The sequence below is a fragment of the Lepidochelys kempii genome, chromosome 22, assembly GCF_965140265.1.
Source record: "Lepidochelys kempii isolate rLepKem1 chromosome 22, rLepKem1.hap2, whole genome shotgun sequence".
NCBI lineage: Eukaryota > Metazoa > Chordata > Testudines > Cheloniidae > Lepidochelys > Lepidochelys kempii.
In genome coordinates this window covers 10,966,180-10,983,430 of record NC_133277.1, presented here as the reverse complement: position 1 = coordinate 10,983,430, position 17,251 = coordinate 10,966,180, and the positions used below count along the sequence as shown (strand labels likewise).

The 17,251-nt window shown below is 45.9% G+C and overlaps 1 protein-coding gene across 9 annotated transcripts in view; it reads left to right on the top strand.

Annotated features, from left to right (window-relative positions):
* GRAMD1B (GRAM domain containing 1B) overlaps nt 1-17,251 on the top strand; it is a 333,007-nt gene that overhangs the window by 116,870 nt on the left and 198,886 nt on the right. The window contains exon 1 of one of the 9 annotated variants that reach the window (XM_073321023.1): nt 9,924-9,944. The exons of the other annotated variants lie outside the window; for them this stretch is intronic. The gene's annotated coding sequence lies outside the window, so the exon portion shown is untranslated. Of the gene's footprint in view, nt 1-9,923; nt 9,945-17,251 lie in introns of those variants that run through there. 9 annotated transcript variants of the gene reach the window in all.

Genomic DNA, 17,251 nt, shown 5'->3' with positions numbered 1-17,251 from the left:
TCTTCTTTGCCTGGAGGCAGGGTACTTAACTCCTGCAGGGAAATTCACAGTCTTCCAACCCAGAGGTTTTTTTTTTCTTTTCTTCCTAAAAGTAAATAGGGGGTGTGTGCTCTACCCATTTGCCTGGAGACAAAAGTGGCAGGGTTTTTTTTAGGATTTTGATTTTTTTTTTGTTTTACAAGGAGCACAGGTTTGAAAAGAAATTTTTTTTTCTTTGGGCTGGGTAAGCAGGTTTCCAAGTAGTTGGAGGTTTTTTGCTTTAATTTGGGCCCAGAGCAGAGACAAGGGAATTGTCTTTTTCTGTAGGCTGACAATCACTATCAGAGAATAGGTATTCTATTCCAGCACAGCAAAATTTTACAGCCAAGTTTTGTTTGTTTATTTCTAAACCTCGGGTGTAAAGTTAGTTAAAAACAGAGAGGTTAGAATGGCCAAATCCTCGCCTCGACTACAGCTGGAATTAGCCAAATTTCAGGCTGAGGAAAAACAAAGGGAACATGAAAGACAGATAGAACTCATGCGGCTGGAGAAGGAGGTACAGGAGGCTGCCCACAAGAGGGAAATGGAGGCAAGGAAGCATGTGGAGGAGATGGAGAGGATAAAGGCCCAGCAGAATATACCAACAAACCCTAGCAATCCTTCTCCAGGTACCACTTCCCATCCCAGAAAGTTCCCCACCTACAAGGCAGGTGATGATACTGAGGCCTTCTTAGAAAACTTCGAAAGGGCCTGCCTTGGGTACAACATCTCTACTGACCAATACATGGTAGAGCTGAGGCCGCAGCTCAGTGGACCCTTAGCTGAGGTGGCAGCTGAAATGCCTAAAGAACATATGAACAAGTATGAACTGTTTAAATCCAAGGCGAGAGTCAGAATGGGGATCACACCCGAGCAGTCTCGTCGGAGGTTCCGAGCCCTAAGGTGGAAACCAGACATGTCATTTACCCGACATGCCTACCACATTGTGAAACATTGGGATGCCTGGATATCAGGAGCAAGTGTTGAATCTCCAGAAAATTTGCCCTTCCTAATGCAAATGGAACAATTCTTAGAGGGTGTTCCTGAGGAAATAGAAAGATACATCCTAGATGGGAAACCCAAAACTGTAATCGAGGCAGGAGAGATTGGAGCCAGATGGGTGGAGGTGGCAGAGAAGAAGAAAACTGGTCGCAGTTGGAGCGGAGACCAGAAGGGACCACCCCAGACCACACCCTATTACCGGGGGCCGCCCAAAGCCCCACCTACCTCCCAAAGAACCCTCCAGACCCCTTATCGTCCCACCACCCCGTTCTCCAGCAACCCACCTCGCCCCGGTGACCCGTCAGCTGGACGATGTTTTAAATGTAACGAGCTGGGGCATGTAAAGGCCAACTGCCCCAAGAACCCCAACAGATTACAGTTCATTGCACCGGAATCACACCAGAGGTCCACAGGCCCAGATACCTCCCAGATACCCTTGGAGCGGAGGGAAACTGTGAGTGTGGGCGGGAAGAAGGTCACCGCGTGGAGGGACACCGGAGCACAAGTGTCAGCTATCCATGCTTCCTTAGTGGATCCCAATTTAATCAACCCAGAGATCCAAGTGACGATTCAACCCTTCAAGTCCAACTCTTTCAATTTGCCTACAGCCAAGTTGCCTGTCCAGGACAAGGGCTGGTCAGGAATGTGGACTTTTGCAGTCTATGATGATTATCCCATCCCCATGCTGTTGGGGGAAGACTTGGCCAATCATGTGAAGCAGGCCAAGAGGGTGGGAATGGTCACCCGCAGCCAGGCTAAACAAGCCGTGAGGCCTAGCTCGGTTCCGGAAACTTCTATCAGGGCCCGGTCAGAGGTGATGGACCCGGACCCCAGGCCAATGTCTGCAACAGCAGTAGTGGATCCAGTCCCAGAGACCCAGACGGAACCAGTCCCAGAACCGGAACCAGCCAAACAACCAACACCAGACCCCGTGCCAGCACTGAATCCAGTACTTGCAACCTCAACACCAGAGGGCCCCACCGAACCTGAACTGGCAGCAGCCGATAACCCTACACAAGAGGCTCAGCCGGAGCCTGAATCCCAACATAGTGCACCAGCGGAGAGCGGTTCACAGTCAACAGAAACAGCTCCATCCCCTATATCGCTTCCAGAGGGACCAAGCCTATGTCCCCAATCCAATGAGGAACTGATGTCTCCAGCGTCAAGGGAACAGTTCCAGACCGAACAGGAAGCAGATGAAAGCCTCCAGAGAGCGTGGACGGCGGCACGGAGCAACCCACCGCCTCTCAGCTCTTCTAATCGATCCAGGTTTGTTGTAGAAAGAGGACTTTTATACAAGGAAACTCTTTCTGGGGGACACCAGGAAGACTGGCATCCTCAGAGACAGTTGGTAGTTCCAACTAAATACCGGGCCAAGCTCTTGAGCTTAGCCCATGATCACCCTAGTGGCCATGCTGGGGTGAACAGGACCAAAGACCGTTTGGGGGGGTCATTCCACTGGGAGGGAATGGGCAAGGATGTTTCTACCTATGTCCAGTCTTGTGAGGTGTGCCAAAGAGTGGGAAAAACCCCAAGACCAGGTCAAAGCTCCTCTCCAGCCACTCCCCATCATTGAAGTTCCATTTCAGCGAGTAGCTGTGGATATTCTGGGTCCTTTTCCGAAAAAGACACCCAGAGGAAAGCAGTACATACTGACTTTCATGGATTTTGCCACCCGATGGCCGGAAGCAGTAGCTCTAAGCAACACCAGGGCTAAAAGTGTGTGCCAGGCACTAGCAGACATTTTTGCCAGGGTAGGTTGGCCCTCCGACATCCTCACAGATGCAGGGACTAATTTCCTGGCAGGAACTATGAAAAACCTTTGGGAAGCTCATGGGGTAAATCACTTGGTTGCCACTCCTTACCATCATCAAACAAATGGCATGGTGGAGAAGTTTAATGGAACTTTGGGGGCCATGATACGTAAATTCGTAAATGAGCACTCCAATGATTGGGACCTAGTATTGCAGCAGTTGCTCTTTGCCTACAGAGCTGTACCACATCCCAGTTTAGGGTTTTCCCCATTTGAACTTGTATATGGCCGTGAGGTTAAGGGGCCATTGCAGTTGGTGAAGCAGCAATGGGAGGGATTTACACCTTCTCCAGGAACTAACATTCTGGACTTTGTAACCAACCTACAAAACACCCTCCGAACCTCTTTAGCCCTTGCTAGAGAAAACTTACAGGATGCTCAAAAAGAGCAAAAAGCCTGGTATGATAAACATGCCAGAGAGCGTTCCTTCAAAGTAGGAGACCAGGTCATGGTCTTAAAGGCGCTCCAGGCCCATAAAATGGAAGCATCGTGGGAAGGGCCATTCGTGGTCCAGGAGCGCCTGGGAGCTGTTAATTATCTCATAGCATTCCCCACCTCCAACCGAAAGCCTAAGGTGTATCATATTAATTCTCTAAAGCCCTTTTATTCCAGAGAATTAAAGGTTTGTCAGTTTACAGCCCAGGGAGGAGACGACGCTGAGTGGCCTGAAGGTGTCTATTACGAAGGGAAATGTGCTGGTGGTGTGGAAGAGGTGAACCTCTCCATGACCCTTGGGCGTATGCAGCGACAGCAGATCCAGGAGCTGTGCACTAGCTACGCGCCAACGTTCTCAGCCACCCCAGGACTGACTGAACGGGCATACCACTCCATTGACACAGGTGATGCTCACCCAATTAGGGTCCAACCTTACCGGGTGTCTCCTCAAGCTAAAACTGCTATAGAACGGGAGATCCAGGATATGTTACAGATGGGTGTAATCCGCCCCTCTGAAAGTGCATGGGCATCTCCAGTGGTTCTAGTTCCCAAACCAGATGGGGAAATACGTTTTTGCGTGGACTACCGTAAGCTAAATGCTGTAACTCGCCCAGACAACTATCCAATGCCACGCACTGATGAACTATTAGAGAAACTGGGACGGGCCCAGTTCATCTCTACCTTGGACTTAACCAAGGGGTACTGGCAGGTACCGCTAGATGAACCTGCCAAGGAAAGGTCAGCCTTCATCACACATCTCGGGCTGTATGAATTTAATGTACTTCCTTTCGGGCTGCGAAATGCACCCGCCACTTTCCAAAGACTTGTAGATGGTCTCCTAGCGGGATTAGGAGAATATGCAGTCACCTACCTTGACGATGTGGCCATATTTTCGGATTCCTGGGCAGACCACCTGGAACATCTACAAAAAGTCCTTGAGCGCATAAGGGAGGCAGGACTAACTGTTAAGGCTAAGAAGTGTCAAATAGGCCTAAACAGAGTGACTTACCTTGGACACCAGGTGGGTCAAGGAACTATCAGCCCCCTACAGGCCAAAGTGGATGCTATCCAAAAGTGGCCTGTCCCAAAGTCAAAGAAACAGGTTCAATCCTTCTTAGGCTTGGCCGGTTATTACAGACGATTTGTACCGCACTACAGCCAAATCGCTGCCCCACTGACAGACCTAACCAAAAAGAAACAGCCAAATGCTGTTCAGTGGACCGGAAAGTGTCAGAAGGCCTTTAACAAGCTTAAAGCGACACTCATGTCTGACCCTGTACTAAGGGCCCCAGACTTTGACAAACCGTTCCTAGTAACCACAGATGCATCCGAGCGTGGTGTGGGAGCAGTTTTAATGCAGAAAGGACCTGATCAAGAATTCCACCCTGTAGTGTTTCTCAGCAAAAAACTGTCTGAGAGGGAAAGCAACTGGTCAGTCACTGAAAAAGAATGTTATGCCATTGTCTACGCTCTGGAAAAGCTACGCCCATATGTTTGGGGACGGCGTTTCCACCTGCAAACCGACCATGCTGCACTAAAGTGGCTTCACACCGTCAAAGAAACTAACAAAAAACTTCTTCGGTGGAGTCTGTATAGGTAAGCTGGAGGCATGTAGGTAAGAATAGCGGTCAGTAGGTTTCTGGTATAGGGTGGTGTTTATGTGAGCGGACAGTCTCTATGCAAAAGAATAAATGGACACAAATCTGACATCAGGAATCATAACATTCAACAAGCAGTAGGAAAACACTTCAACCTCTCTGGTCACTTAGTAAAAGACTTAAAGGTGGCAATTTTGCAACAGAAAAGCTTCAAAAACAGACTCCAACGAGAAACTGCTGAACTGGAATTAATTTGCAAACTAGATACCATTAACTTGTGCTTGAATAGAGACTGGGAGTGGCTGGGTCATTACACAAATTGAATCTATTTCCCCATGTTAACTATCCTCTCACCTTCTTGTCAACTGTCTGAAATGGGCCATCTTGATTATCGCTACAAAAGTTTTTTTTCTCCTGCTGATAATAGTTCATCTTAATTAATTAGCCTCTTAGAGTTGGTATGGCAACTTCCACCTTTTCATGTTCTCTGTATGTATTGTGACAGGGTTGGGCCAGATGGCAAAAGGAGAGTAATAGAAGGCAGATATATAAGCCCCAGGCTACGTAGGTCCCTTTTTCCCTGGGTAAGGTAACAGGGAAAGGTTCCAGAACAATCAGGAACCTTCTGGAGACAATTAAGACAGGCTGATTAGAACACCTGAAGCCAATCAAGAAGCTGCTAGAATTAATTAAGGCAGGCTAATCAGGGCACCTGGGTTTTAAAAAGGAGCTCACTTCAGTTTGTGGTGTGTGTGTGTGTGAGGAGCTGGGAGCAAGAGGCACTAGGAGCTGAGAGTGAGAACGCGGACTGTTGGAGGACTGAGGTGTACAAGAATTATCAGACACCAGGAGGAAGGTCCTGTGGTGAGGATAAAGAAGGTGTTGGGAGGAGGCCATGGGGAAGTAGCCCAGGGAGTTGTAGCTGTCACACAGCTGTTCCAGGAGGCACTGAAGACAGCTGCATTCCACAGGGCCCTGGGCTGGAACCCGGAGTAGAGGGCAGGCCCAGGTTCCCCCCAAATCCTCCCAACTCCTGGTCAGTCACAGGAGGAGTCGACCTGGACTGTGAATTCAGAAAAACGGCCAAGCTGAGGGCTGCCGTGAAGCTCCAAGGCATCAAATCCGCCAATAAGCACAAGACCCACCAAGGTAGAGCAGGAACTTTGTCACAGTATATATATCTTCTTCTTATATGTTCCATTCTATGCATCTGATGAAGTGGGCTGTAGCCCACGAAAGCTTATGCTCAAATAAATTTGTTAGTCTCTAAGGTGCCACAAGTACTCCTGTTCTTTTTGGGTATTATTCATGTGCATCTCTGCTGTTGAATCATAGAATATCAGGGTTGGAAGGGACCTCAGGAGATCATCTAGTCCAACCCCCTGCTCAAAGCAGGACCAAACCCAACTAATCAGTGAGATCAGTGACAGTTGCTGCATTTCACAGTGTGAACTTCAGTTCACGTCTGCAACCAAATTTTGTCATTACAGACACCAAAAATTATTGCATTTCCCAAGGGCCTCTTATTGTGCACTACCAGGTTTGTCATAATGCAGTAGTTCTTCTGAACATCTCAGGTTCTCAGCTCAGGTCCATCAATATTTCTCATTGTCCTTGGATTGGCACTTACTTAGATTCAGGGCTTTGCATTGAATCTCTTAGCGTAGCCATGTACACATGTAGCGCTGACCTAAAGACAAGTGGCCTGGTTTTCAAAGCTTCTGATTATATCTAGTTAGGTATAGATAGCTACACCAGTTTGTGTTTGTAGGTTTGTTCCTTGGTAGTTCCTGTAGCCTTGGGTCCAGGAACTATAATTCCCAGGATTCACCATGAAAACAGGGCATGTAAGGAGGTGAGATGAAGGAAAAGGAGGAATAGGAATGTGAACTTTGTTGAAGGAGCATATCTTTGTTGTTATCTAGCCTCCCAAATCTTCCTGACAGGGGTTCAGGTACTGATTGCAGTTCCCTTTCATTCATTATTAATTGTGTTTATTATGGTAGTGCCTAGAGGCTCACTTAGAATAGGGGCCCATTGTGCTAGGCCCTGTACAAACATAGAATAAGAGACAATCCCTGCCCTGAATATCTTACAGTGTAAAGAGAAAGGGGTGGAAGATACAGGAAGTCTGAACAATACAAGGGCTGCAAATGTTTTTAGTTTGGGGATTTTTGTTTTGTTTGTTTTTTTCCCGTTTAAATAATTTCAGTAAGTTTGTTAGGAAGGGATTAACTAGATGTAAAGCCAATAGAAGGCAGGGGATGGGAAGGGGTTGGAACAAACAGGCAGTCAGCACCAGGGAGAGAACGTGCGGAGTAAAAACTGCAAAGTGGTAGCAATTTTGGCAGCCCTGGCAGTTTCATCATGAGTTTTGCCCTTTTGGGTGTTTACTCAAAGCCCTTAACTGTTGGAATTGTGTTGTACCAGAGAATCTTGCGGGAAAAGCCTGAAATCTGCGAAGACTCCAACAGCAGAAGACGAAAAGAGCCCTTCATGATTTTTAAGCCAGTCTTATGATTTATGAAAGGTTGGGATTGGCACTGCGGGACTCCGATGACATAATCAGTATCCCTGATCTGTCCCTGCTTGAACTGTGTCTGTGCCGCTGTGCTGGTTTCAATCTCTGGAGAACTCCTCCCCGCAGTTCCATTTCCAAAGGCCGTGTGTTTGGGGGTAGGAGGGACACTACATGTCTTCTAGTGTGCCTGCCAAAAGCTGGTGGGAGGGCATTCTGTTTGCATACACACACGCCTGCACAGACACGCATTAGTGTTGGTGTTTGTTCGTACAGATGGATAGGAGGGGTTTATCTGCAGAGACTCATAGAAACAATGAGCGACGGCTAGAAATAATTCCATGCTGTGCAGAAATATTTGCAGATAGTTGTGTGCATATAGTATGTGTATGTAGGTGCATACGTGACAATGCATTCGTGGAGGCATCTCTGCGTAAGTGTGATGGGAGATCTGATTTTCTGCGTGGCTGGATAGTGCTTAAAGTTACAAGGTGTGGTGTGGACTCATGCCCATAAAAGCCAATGGGAGTTGCGGCACTCAATGTCATGCAGGCATAAGCACCTGAACTGCATGTGCAAATCCTGCATTTGCTGCGTAGATCTGTGTTTGTGGGCAGTGGTGCTGGTCACTTGTGCGACTGCAGGATTTGAATGGGTCATTTAAGAAGTCCTTTTGAAACTGAACTCTAAGGGTGGGGACTGTGTGCGCTTGTCTTTGTATAATATATTACTAGACTAGGGGTTGGGTGATACTTCTTTGAAACTGGTGAGTGGAGCAGACCCCCTACATTCAGATGAATATAAGAAGCAGTTAAGCTCCTTTTGAATAAAAGCAGCTGAGAGGTGTAATTCCCAGGTTGAATTGACGTAAATGTGCTAACTCTTCTCAAGTTAGCATGCGAAAGCTAGCAGTGAGGCCACAGCAGCCCTGGCTAGAAGCCTGAGTATGTATCCAGAGGTCGGTCAGGACTGTACTTGGGTGGCTAACTTGAGCTGCTGTCCATGCTACAGTGATGAGCTAGAGCATGTACATCTGCTCGAGCTGGGAATTGCACCTTGCAGCTGCTGTGTTAGAGGTAAGCTAAGTTGGCTGAAACAATAGGAGCCATCGCCTAAAACACAGGCCACAAGCAAGGCAGGTCAGGAGCTGAGCTACATGGGCAGAAGGGTTTTTGCCTGGGGCTGAGTGCAAACATGGAAAGCTGGGTATTGTTTTATTGCATCTGTCTGTGTCTGAGCAAACACAGACTACAATAGCTGGAGAAGGCAGTGAAAAAACACCACAGACAGCAATGGAAACACTTGTAACATTACCCTGAGAGAGAGCTTTTTGGGTGGAGTACTGGCTGGAAAAAGGGACTTGGATAATTGAGCAAAGAAACTGTCTCCTGCTTTGATTCCTGTTGTGTTCAGAGAAATAGGATTTGGCACATTCCTTATAAATAAGCAGGATTGCATGAAAGAAACACCTGACTCTATCCGTTTCACTTCCTAACAACCCACAAGATCCTGAATATCGGTTATCTGCTCAGGTCAAAAGGTAACAATTAGGTACTGCGTGAGTGCATAAAAATGATTAAATAAATCTAAGGGCCCAGATTCTGCCTTCACATACACATTGCGAATCTGGAGTAACTCCATTGAATAAATGAGCACAATTTGTCTCCAAGTTTGTACTAGTCTCTGAGCATGCATGAGCGGTTCCATATACGCCATGAGGTGTACACATATACATACACATGTATATCTGAGCACAAATTCTGCCCTGGAAGAGTGTTCTTAGGGCAAAAGAGCTCATGGAGCCAATGAGATGTCCCTGGCCAGGAGCTTCCACTCCTCTCATGCAGAGAGGACTTGAATTACTAGAGATTTTGAGTGCCCTGATATTTGCATGCCCAGTATGAGATGAGACACCTTACCGAATCTATTTTTCAGAGACTGCTGAGCACCTGCTCTCTAGAAATCAGAATCCTTTCAAAGTATCTCAGGTTGGGTACCCCAAAATCACTAGTCATTTTTGAAAATTTAGACCCAGGAGATTTATTTATATAATCTTTTCCCTCCCCCATCCTCAGTTTGTCTTCTGCAGGCCTGAGGATCTACCTTACAGCCTCTGAATTTCCTTCCAGTCCCTGTGGCTGCTGTGACTGCTGCAGCAGCTGCTGCTGGGAATCTCTTCTGTGCCTGCGGACACACCGCAGCGTTGTGAATTACTGCAGTTTCAGACGGATTAGGGGGCAGTGTTATGAATATAGACTGTCCGTTAGACTGCAGACGTATAGCCTGTCCTCCTATTTTGATATTGGTGTTTGGTGGGGAGGGGAGCCACAGAAGATCCTGCCTGTTTCCTCACACTTTATATAGCAGGATTTTCCATGATCTCGTAATCCTCCCACTCTGTTTCCATTTCCCATATACACACGTACATAGTGTGTCTCCCCTCCATCCTCACTGCTGCTCCCACCGGGGATGGGATGAATCCAATGCTGTGCTTTAGAGGTTTCCCTGATGAAGATAGCCACAGAGGACTGCCTATGCTTTCTGCTGTTCATTTAACCCCGTAAGTGCTGTGCTACCATGTGCTTTTCATATTAGCTGTTTGTAACTGGTGCTCAAGTGAGCATTGAAGACTTAAGCTTATGCCATCTTAGTTCAAGACTATGTGGTTTTTTTTTTTTTAATGATTTTGGCTGTCATGGGAGATGTACGCAACTGCAGGGATATGAGGGTGGGTATAAACTAGTTTAATGCAGTTGGGGTGTGTGTGAATATGTATATAACAAAAGCGGTTTCCTTGACCTGTTTCTCTATGGCTTAGAGTTATATTAACAATATGCGTAGAGGATTGTTCATTGGGATAATTGGAATGTCAAGTTGCTGTATAGAATAATGAGCAGGTTATTATATATGTGAACTTGGTTATATGGTTATCCTTTACAGAAGTGGTGTTCTGACAAATTAATGCAGTTAATATATTGTATACAAGAAATAGGAAATATCTGTAATGGAATGATATTATGCAAGGACATTAATATAAGCGCTCTAATTCTTAAAAATAGGAGAAAATTATGATACCCTCAGGGATAAATGGGATGGTTTAGGGGAATATAAGCTTATCTGTAGTTCATATCCAACCTACATCAATGTTGATTTAAAAGTTAATAGCTCATGGCTATTCAGTGTCCTGTTTGAAATGAATTATCCAGTGCTTAAGATACCTAGCTCTTTATATAGCACTTTTCATCTTTTGATCCCAAAAATGCCTTACAAATGAGATAAGTATCACTTCTCACATTTTACAGGAAACTGAGGCAAAGGGACTTGACCAAGGTTATACCACAGGCCAATGGCAGAGCCAAGAATATAGAACCCATTTCTCTAGAGTTCCGGTGCCCTGTCCACTGGATCACCCTGCCTCTAATACAGATAGCCCATGTTATCAAGGAGCATAAGTGACATTAGTGACTAGCATAATACGAACATTGAGATTTGGGAAATTCTGGTACAGACTCAAATGCAGTGGCGGATTAGCCACTGGGCCAATGGGGCCCGTGCCCTGGGGCCCTGTCCAAGTTGAGGGACCCCAGAAAAATGGGTGCCCTGACCCACTCCACCCGCCCGATGCTCCTGCCAGGGAGCACGGTCAGGGCACGGGGGCTTGCCCTGCTCCGCCCGCCCAGTGCTCCTGCTGGGGAGTGCCAGGCGGGCGGAGCGGGGCAAGCTCCCACACTCCAACCCTGCTCCCCGAGCGGGCCCCCGCGTCCCGACCCCATTTCCCTGGCAGGAGCTCCTAGCAGGGGGACCTGCACGCAGAAGGGGTAAGGAGGGGCCTCCACTTGCTCTGGCCCAGGGCCCCACAAACTCCTAATCTGCCTCTGCTAGAATTTCATCTCTGGCGTACCTATCAGCCTGTGTAGGAAGTCTCCTGTACATAGCATCGTCCAATGACAAACAAGGCGTTGAGTCTGAACTTCACTCTTAGGGCATGGCTACACTGGAAACTTTTCAAAGCGCCGCCCAGCGCTTTGAAGTACGAGTGTGGTCATGCACAAGCGCAGGGAGAGAGGTCTCCCAGTAATCTGCTCGGAGCCTGTCCACACTAACCCTTTAAAGCGCTCAGACTTGCTGCATTCAGGGGGATGATTTTTCACACTTGCTGAGCCAGCAAGTTAGAGCACTGTAAATGTAAGTATAGACAAACCCTTAGAAGAAAAGCCTTCAAACCAAACTCCAGCTGTGTTGTTAGGAAGAATTGGGGGAATAGTCATAATGAATGATTGCATTAATTTTGCCTCTTTCTCTGTTTGCAGATTTTCCTCTAACATATTATGCCTAATCCTATTTCCTGATCCGTATATTGTTGACGAACTGTTTGTTAGAGTATCATATTCACAATATGAATTGTTTTGATTGGACCCAGAGGTCACACGACACATTTCTCTTCCCGTCATTGAATGAGTGTAATTCTCACTCCCAGCAGGATTGTAAGAATGCTCACAATTTACTAATTAGAAATTGACTTTTTGCAAATATTCCGTAATGTTTGCTTACAACTTGCTGTTTTCAACATGCCTGGCAGGAAGCTCATGTGCTCGGATATTTGTGGAAAGTGAGTGCAAAAGAGGTGCAAAACAGCTAAATTAAATGGAATCAATTTCATCAAAACATTTGAAAGAAAGTTCCTGGAAATGTTTTTTGTTTGTTGGTTTCCTCTATATTTGCCACCACTGTATTGGCAGAGGCCACACTGGGAGAAACTAGCCACGTGGATAAATAGAAAATATAAGTTTTTAAGGCTGTGAATCTAACTTTCAACAGCATGAAACTGACTAAGATAAATTTTAATGGAAGGAAAGTAAAAAACGAAACGATGGTCAACCTGCAGTCAGGTTTACACCCTGGCTTGCTGCACAGTGTAAGTCTTCATGTAGACGTGCGTGCCCTGATCTTGCACTCGCAATATCCTAATGTTTTCAGCCACCTGTCCTTGAGCGGACTATAATAGAAACATACATACCTTCCCACACACTGCCCTTCAGCATAGGGGCTGCTCTTGTGGTATAGAGCCATAAAGGAGCTGCAACTATCCCCCAGAGAAGTCTTCTGGAGCAGCAGCTTGACATAAACAAACTTACACCAACCCTTGCCCAGGAGGCTTGAGCACGGAGTGGAATGTGTCTCACCATACTGATAACTTAATCCAAACTCCTATAGTGGCTGGGGGTGTCTGGATGCAAGGTTTTGGTTCAGCCTGTTACAAAAGATCCAGAAGTAAACTTCCCTAAAGTTTCGTCCGAGCAGCAGAATCTGAGCTCCCTCCACAGAAGGATTAATAGATGAATTAATCCCAGATGTAACTCCATTGAAGTCAGATGGGTTACACTAGGGATTAATTTGGCCCATAGAGCTAAACCATTAGTTCCTCAGTTTCCATTGAACTTTTCTTAGGGAAAAAAATGTGTGTGGTACTTTCCATGCGTATCTGGCTTTTTTACTTTGTCTCTAGTTGCTAGTAATTAGATGATTATGTATGAGGCTCCCTGTCATTATCATAACAACATGGCTGCAAAGTAATTGGCTGGGGATAAAAAGCCAAACAGTCTTGTTGTGTGACTATATTTCTCTAGTACTTTTCATCCAGAAATAACTCTGGGAGAATAGAGGTGATGGGGAAATTAAAGAAAGAATAAAAGAGTTCTGAATATCCTCTTGAATGTTAAAATTATGTCACTTTGGCTGTATTAGAACCCTTTTTATTTTCATTTCCTGTGATTATTCTGGAAGTGGATCTCATGGCAGGGATGTTAAGTGAAATTTAAGCAAATATAGATGATAGTGAGTTTTGCATTCATATTCATAGGATTTATATCTGGACACCTGATTTTAAGCATTCTGCTCACTCAGTCAAGGAATAGATACAATATCATGTGTCCTATGTCTCAGATCAGCACAGTTCATACATCGAATGCTCTCCTCAAATTGCCCTGGTTCCACCTAAAAACCAAGAATTATTTGCAGAAGTTATTTTGCAGGGAGTTTTGAATAGCAAATGAATCTGAGAGCATCAGAATCTGTTAACAGGCAATTTGTAAACAGAAAAAATAAGCAAAATATATTGAACAGGATCACAAAGCGCTTTGCAAACTCTTCAGACAGGATCATTTCACCTACCACTGTAGTGTAACCAACTCTGGTGTGAAACACAGCAGCCTTAATTTTACAACTCCACTTAAGGTCCCAATTGAACAAAGTGCCCCTGTTCAGCAAAACACATCAGCATGTGCTTTCTATCCCGTTGAAGCCAATGTTAAGCGACTTAAGACCCTGCTTCACAGAGGTGGATTTAAGTATGTCATGAAGTGCTTTGCAGGCTAAGAGCACCTCCAGGAGCACAGAGCCATAACACCACACTGGAAGGCTGGTGCAGTGATGACTCCGATGGAAGTGTGCTACCTACTGAATCACCAAGCCGTGTTTTGCAGAAAGCTGGGGTTTTCCTACTCTCTTTTTCTCCAAGTACTAGTCAGGCTGACCCCTCTCAGCTCTTAATAGCTGATGGGATAACCACTGAGGAGGTGTGGATGTAGGAACAGAGTTATTTACAAAAGCACCCTACAGTAAATTTAAGGGACTGTATGGGTGTGCAGTTAGTAACTATGAGAAAGATGCTTTGGCAGCATTAGTGCAAAGGCACAGTAAACTATCTGTAAAGGAAAACTTTGCTATGTGGTCTAATCACAACACCTACAGTTCAGTAAGTGTTTTCACCGTAATATGCTCTTGTGCCTCACATGGAGAGGGAACTGATGTTCTGTTACAATAGCACAGTAGATGCATGCTTTGCATTTATAAATAATGCATTTATAATTCATTGTAAGATATATAAATAACACAGAATGCGTAATGCATACTGAGACTTCTGCAGACTCATTTTCTATAGACTTCATCTGAAATGCTAATTTATTTCCCTCCATTCTTGGATTCTAAACTGTATTTCACTTGCCTTGTTCCTATAGGGCTGCACTGCCGTAAATTGCACATTTGGTTTTAATAATGGTTGATTGTTGCAGTTCTATCGGTACTTGTCTCCAAAGCCGTCTTACTGGATACCGTACAATAGCAGGAGCTAGTGAACAACTAGCAACAGACATTCAGACTCCAGCAAATGTATCTCTTCAAGCTCTCTGGTAAAAGTTGCTAGCTCTGTATGGCTGGCATTAGGTTCATGCCAGAGGAAATGAAAGTTACTTCGTACCCAGGAGAAGTTTATGTAGGTGACAAAATCACTGGAAATGTATGTTACCAGTGACGTAGCTGTGTCTGTCGTGATTTCGTGCTGAATGCTAATCTGTAGCATGTGTATATATTGAGGAATATATTGCCAAATGAAGCTGTTGCAAATTCCTGTGACAGCAAGGAGTTTGTGTTCGCAGACGGAGAGATCAGTGGAGTGTGTCTAGTGATGCTGGTGGAATGTATTATTAAATGAAAAAATAAGTGACGGAGACAGGTCCACATTAGACTTCCAATAGTTACCAGGCTGTGCAGAACCCTCTCCGCTGGAATAGTGAGTGGGACCCGGGGAGGCTATGGTTGCAATGGGATAAAGCTCAAGTCTTCTCAGGGACACAATGACAGGTTCATCTGCCACTTGTCACATCCTTTATTGAGAGTTCTCTGTGCGGATCCTTCTGGGAGCCACAGTTCTTCAGAATGGAGTCCCTCCCTGGAAGGACACCTGCCTCTGCTTTTTCTATTGGCAACCAAGTTAACTTGACACTTTAGTCTCAAGATTTCAAACATGGAAGTCTTAGATGTGCCCACAAAGTTTGCACACTTGGCTCTGCATGGCAAATGAACCATGGGATCAGATGGTCAAATTCACCGCTGGCATAACCAGGGGCAACTCCATTTGAAGCAATGCCTGTGGAGAATTTGGTTCATTGATTGATTGAGTTAATTGTGATAGTGGGAAGTGAGCTGAGGATCACTGACTCATTTCTCATAGGCCTCCAAACAGCCATAATGTGCTCTGCCATTATTGATTTTCAGCCAGATTTGAGCCTCTTGACTTAGAGAGATTCAATCCAGGCCTCTGTTACATTATAGCATTTTGATTCCAAGTCCTCATCTCAGTCTCCCTTTCCTCCTACTCCTCCTCGTGCTCTCTGATGGTATAAGAGAAGCTCTCTGAAATGAGTCATGTTTCTGCTTTTCCCTTATTCTGGGGGCTGAATGAAGTTCCTTAAATTTTTTTGCACATGTTCCGTTCAGGAAGGTGTTACAATAGCATCTGCTGAGGACCAGTACATGTCCCTGCAGTACCTGCTTCCCTGTACTTTGCTGCTTCCCTAATTACTGCAATTTCCCAAGAGCTCACTTCATGCGGGAACTGCCAGCTAGCAATTACATCAGGTGCGGATTCCCCAATCCCAGGGGAGATGCTGGTAGCCACTTGTTCATTAAGACTACTGATTTGATCCTCCTGTAGCTGGAGGGATGCCTTGCCTCTGAGAGTGGGGCTTTAATTTCCCAGCTTCCATCTGAGTTTAAGTGGTTTCCTTGGGGGAGATGCTGACAGGTTTTATTTAATTATTATTATTTTATTGCCATGACAGAAACCTTCTGGTTTTATCAAGCAGATTCTGCTGAGTTTTTGCTTCCTTGAGGGAAAGGGAACAAGGCTGCTGAGCCATCTGTCCAGCCCTCTGCCACGCTATTAAGTGCCCTGTATTTAATACTATGGGAGTGGATCCTTGTGATTTCTCTCTCAGCTGTTTGGAGAAGCGCATGCATACCTCAGGGTGACTTGACTGATTAGACAGCTACGCTGTGTACGCAGGCATGACTTGTTTGTGTATGTAAGTGTGAATAATTGGAATAACAGCAACAACTCTCGACTCTTCCATCACATCCTTCATACACAGATCTCAAAGTGCCTTACAAAGGTGCATAGGAATTGTCCCCATGTTGCAGATGGGGAAGCTGTGGCACAGAGTTAAGGGTGTGATTGTCAAAAACTTCTAAGTGACCCAGGAGCACAAATCCCATTGAAAGTCCATGAAAATTACCTTCTGAAGTCACTTAGGAGCTTTTGAAAATCCCACCTGATCAAAGTTACCCCACAAGGCCTGGTCTACACTTAAAAACGTAGGTCAGCACAGCTGTGGGATTCACGTCCATACCTCAAGTGAGGTAGCTATGTCAACTGACTCCTGGTGTACCCACAGCTCGGTCAATGGAAGAATGCTGCCATCAACCTAGCTACCCTTGCTCAGGGAGGTGGCATCTTACAGCGATGGAAACCCCCCTCCCTCTTATGTCAGTTTAGTGCATCTGCAGTGCAGGGTTATGCCAGCACAGCTACAGCACCACAGCTATGCTGCTGCAGTCCCTACAGTGTCGATGTGAAGTTAGAAGCAGAGCTAGGGGAACAAGGGGAGACCTGCAAAGGTTCCTAACTCCCAGCGCAAGTTAGTGCCTAACTGCCATTTGTGCGTTTGCAGGTCTCCCTCGTAGTCCACCTATCTTCGGTCCGATTCCCCTGCTCTCGCCCCTAGGCTGAAGTTTTAACTCGGTGTGTAGTTTTCTGAACCTAGTGCTGCTTTCTTAGAGGGACGTAATTTGAGATGGCAGCAGTCCCCTAGCCTGGAGTCAACGGCTGTGCGTACTCTATCGCCAGGGGTGGCTTCCCCTGCTTGTGTGTACATACTTGTGGAAGCTCAGTGAGAGCTAGCAGGAGTATTAGTAGTAGGGTAGCTATAGCAGCACGGGTAGCTGAGCCGTGCCAAGAATAAAACCTGGCACTGGTTGGTACGTCTTTGGCGTGACTCAACGGTGCCTCAGTTGCCGCTGCCCATGCTATTG